General features: G+C 36.6%; 1 pseudogene; it reads left to right on the forward strand.

The window, feature by feature from the left end:
• The first annotated feature begins 1,062 nt into the window (after positions 1-1,062).
• Positions 1,063-3,954, forward strand: LOC113506534 (annotated as a pseudogene).
• The last annotated feature ends 419 nt before the right edge of the window (positions 3,955-4,373 follow it).

Consider the following 4,373-nt stretch of genomic DNA (forward strand, 5'->3'; position numbering starts at 1 on the left):
AAACTTAGATTTTGCAGACTGTCCCTACTTCCGTCTCGCCTTCCGTTTTGGAGAAAATCGAATAAACATGCCTAGGTAGCCGGTGGCTCGGTTTATTTGCTGTCCAGTGTATTATTAAACTGTAAACCCAAGTATTTGTTTTTTTTTATCTCTAAAACACACCATCATAAGTAAAAAAAAACAAGTAATTTAACATTCCAATAAAAAAACGGTAAACCAATTAAAGCTGTCAACACAAATGATGATTAATCATACATTTAATTTGGAGTAAAAGATATATTCGTAAATAACAACCCTAAATATTATATATCTCACTATCTGTACAAGTAAATATTAATTATAGTAAACAAGTAAGTTTCACAATTTTTTAAATTAAATACAAATTAAAAGAAATACAATCACCCTATTTATAGATATATCATCAAATAATCGCTGACTGGAAGTGATTCAGCACCCGATAAATAATTTATTCCTAAATAGGGCTCCGCAACCGAACGGTAAAACGGTACATGATGACTAGTTTGACAGTTGACATTTTATGAGAAGACTAGCTGTTGCCCGCGACTTCGTCCGCGTGGTTAGAAGATATAAGTTATGATTTATGCCTGCCCTGTTCCACATTTTCCATTGTATCTTCGCTCCACTAATAGGAGCGCAGCGTGATGGTATACCTATAGCCAAAAATATTTTTTCAATCTGAACCAGTAGTTCCTTAGATTAGCGCGTTCAAACAAACAAACTCTTCGGCTTTATATATTAGTATAGATGTATTTTTGTCACTGTTACAATAAGTCCTAAAAGAGAGTTAGAACACTATTGACCGACACAAATATGATGTTTGCTTCGTCCTTGCTCTATGATGGTACGGAACTCGGGCGCGTTTCACTCACACTTGGCTGGTTTTTTCCTTAACCACTAACTATGGTCTCTTCTATACAAGGTGTATAAAAAAATCATTTTAAATATGTTTAAAATTTTCATGCACCATGAAAAAATAATCATTGATAATAATAATAATTTATTTATTGTGCATGTAAATTAAGAAAATTTTTAAATTAAATCGGTTATATGACGAAAATTTGTCATCCAAAAAAATAGATCATTCATTCATGTTTTTTTATGATAGGACACCTTTTTAGGTTGGTAAGGTTTAGCAAACGATAAATTTGCTTTGTTGACATTTTTTTTTCTGTTTGCTTTGGCGTTGTGGCCTCCGTGGCCGCCTTCTGTGCCGCTCTTGTGCCGCTTTCTGTGTCTGAGCTTAGACATCGGACACTAGATATTTATTTTCATTTATGTTTTATTTTAGTTAACCCCAAATTAGGACAGGATCTTTATAGAGTCTAATTTGTGAACTGATAACATAATGATTTGCGTTTTGGTGTTGTCATCGACTAGTTGAACCTGTTTAAATACCGCCGAGTCCGAGTATGTCTCCTCAGTTATCAGTGAAACATTACCAACCATGGCCGCGTTACTAGTTTTCGTGTCACTGCTGGCAATACTAATTACTTTAATTTACTTCATATCTAAAAAGAAGTTCAGTTACTGGGAAAAGAAAAATGTACCTTTCATAAAACCACTGCCTATTTTGGGCAACTACGCCAAGTTTATGCTTCAAAAGCAATATCCTGGTAAATTACTACAAGAGCTTTGCCGGAAATTCCCCAACCAACCATATTTCGGAGCTTTCTACGGTACGGAACCTGTCCTAGTGGTACAAAGCCCAGAAATAGTCAAAGATGTCTTTACAAAAGACTTTTATTACTTCAACGGTAGAGAAGCCTCACATTATGCAACAAAGGAAATCACAACACAGAACCTCTTCTTTGCCAGTAATAACAGGTGGAAGGTGATTCGACAAAACCTGACTGCATTATTCTCTTCGGCCAAAATGAAGAAAATGTTCTACTTGATTGAAAAATGTAATCATGGTCTGGAAGACATGCTCGAATATGGGACTACTACCAAGAATAATGTCATTGAAGGCAGGGACCTCGGTGCCAGATACACCATGGACTGCATCTGCTCCTGTGCTTTTCGATCGAGTCAAACGCTATGGGCAAAGAAGGAAACAATATATTCAGAGTTATGGCTACTCGAATCTTCGAAGCTTCAAATACAAGAGGTTTTAAAATGATTATGAGAGCTGTTTGGCCAGCCATTTTCTACGGAATGAAGATGCAACTCTTCCCATCCTCCATAGATAAGTTCTTTTCTAAACTTTTGAAAGGAGTTTTTGAAAGCAGGAATCACAAACCATCACCAAGGAACGATTTTGTAGATTTAGTTTTAACTTTTAAGGAAGACGATTATTTAGTTGGCGATAGCATCACCAACTCGAAGACCGGAAGAAACGACAAAATACACCTGAAAGTGGATGACGACTTACTTGTGGCGCAGTGTATCATGTTTTTTGCGGCAGGCTTCGAGACATCGGCGACTACTATTAGTTTCACTTTGTACGAGCTCGCAAAGAATCAAAAAGCGCAAAGCCGAGTCATTGAGGAGATAGACGAATACTGTACACGCAGGAACAACAAATTGGTCTACGAATGTATCAACGAGCTGCCGTATCTCGACGCTGCTGTGTACGAGACTCTCCGGATGTATCCTATATTCGGGTGTGCTCACTCGTGAAGTGATGGACGACTACGAGTTCTCTACTGGCTTGCGAGTGGACAAAGGAGTCCGAGTTCACATCCCGATCTATCACATCCACTACAATCCGGACTACTTCCCAGACCCTGAGGAATACAAACCTGAACGATTCTTGCCTGAGAACAAAAAGGATGTGAAACCTTACACCTTCTTCCCGTACGGAGAAGGACCCAGGATCTGTATAGGTAAATATATTTTCATGCTTTGAATTATGGCTAATACTGATAGTAAATTAAACATTTCAAGTCGAAGCATAAATATTTCTTGTTTTTGCTGATAGCTTCTTGTCTTAGGATTCCTGTTTTTCTAAAGCATGTCTAGTGTGTCCAGTAAATTTTCTTGCTGCCTTGTTACTGGTTGACGTTTTATGATATAACATGGTACAAACCTCTTTGTTTCAGGAAGTCGTTTTGCGAAGATGCAAGTTATGTCTGGACTAGTCACCATCTTGAAGGAGTATCGAGTCGAGCTGGATGAGAATATGCCACAGTCTCTAAAGTTGGATCCTAGGACTTTCCTCATTGCGCCTCGCCAACAGGGCCTTAACATTAAGTTCACGAAACGTGAAGGGTGGGAACAGAGAAGATGGGTCCGCATCTAAGATCTTCATGAATGATTGAAATCTGCTGTAAAGCTAGACGCGATAATATCGCGTCTAGATTTGCAGCATTTTCATCAACCTCATTGTTTGTTATTTCTCATTGTAATATTTAATGATGTTCAATTATTTCTATGATGCATTTGTTACCCAATATCAAGATTTGTACTCGACAAACTCAGGGCTGTTGTTAAGCAGGCGTCCGTACTATTAGCATCTAATAAACTATATTTCCCTATATTATTCGTAACATGCGGTTTGGCTTATGTTGTGAAAGCGTAGAATATAGTGATTAATGAAAGTACATAAACCGATTTCGTAAAAGATCTGACGCAAAGCCAGGGTACGGAAGCGCGCGGAAAGCAAGCGTTAGTTTTGCAACTGTCCATTCAAAAATCCATCATAATGCCACAAGTTATAGAGTTATATTGAAATAAAAACGTGATCGCAGTGCGTTCGCGTTGCCTTTTCTGTACTTGACGTTTTAGTTTTGGATGTCAAATTGATGCTTATCGATACAGCAGTTACATAAATTTAAATCAAAATATTAATTTGTGTCAGTGGATTTACGCATTAAGCCACCAGCCAGCCTACAAATGTTATAAAGTCAACCATTGTTCATTAAAAATCATTACGCAAATTGTAAATATTTACTTTGATTATAATTATTAAATAATAGAAGCAAAAATTAAGAACAACGTTATTTTATTTTAATAACTTCTTTTCAAAATATTACAAACTAACTAAACCTTGTCCAATATGTGAATAAAATTCGATTAAATTTAGCTAAGGATAAGGATAATAATTTTTACTTTTAATCGACCATCATTAAAATGTGATGAGCGAATTAGAATTCATTAGTTGTCATAATACATAAAACATACATTACGCATTATTTAACAGACACCGTGCTGCTGGGAGTTTGTTGCGCCGTTTCTTCTCCACAGCCAGAGCACTTAGGAAGCGGTGAAGGGTGGGCGATGCGGGGTGCTATCTATTGATCATATTTTTATTATATTTTTCGCTAACAGTTCCTCTTCATGTCAAAAACTTATTACTTACATAAATCGTTTTTTTGTATTTAGCCTGCTAAAATAATATATATTATATATGA

Source organism: Trichoplusia ni, assembly GCF_003590095.1.
Source record: "Trichoplusia ni isolate ovarian cell line Hi5 chromosome 18 unlocalized genomic scaffold, tn1 tig00003573_group17, whole genome shotgun sequence".
NCBI classification, from domain to species: domain Eukaryota; kingdom Metazoa; phylum Arthropoda; class Insecta; order Lepidoptera; family Noctuidae; genus Trichoplusia; species Trichoplusia ni.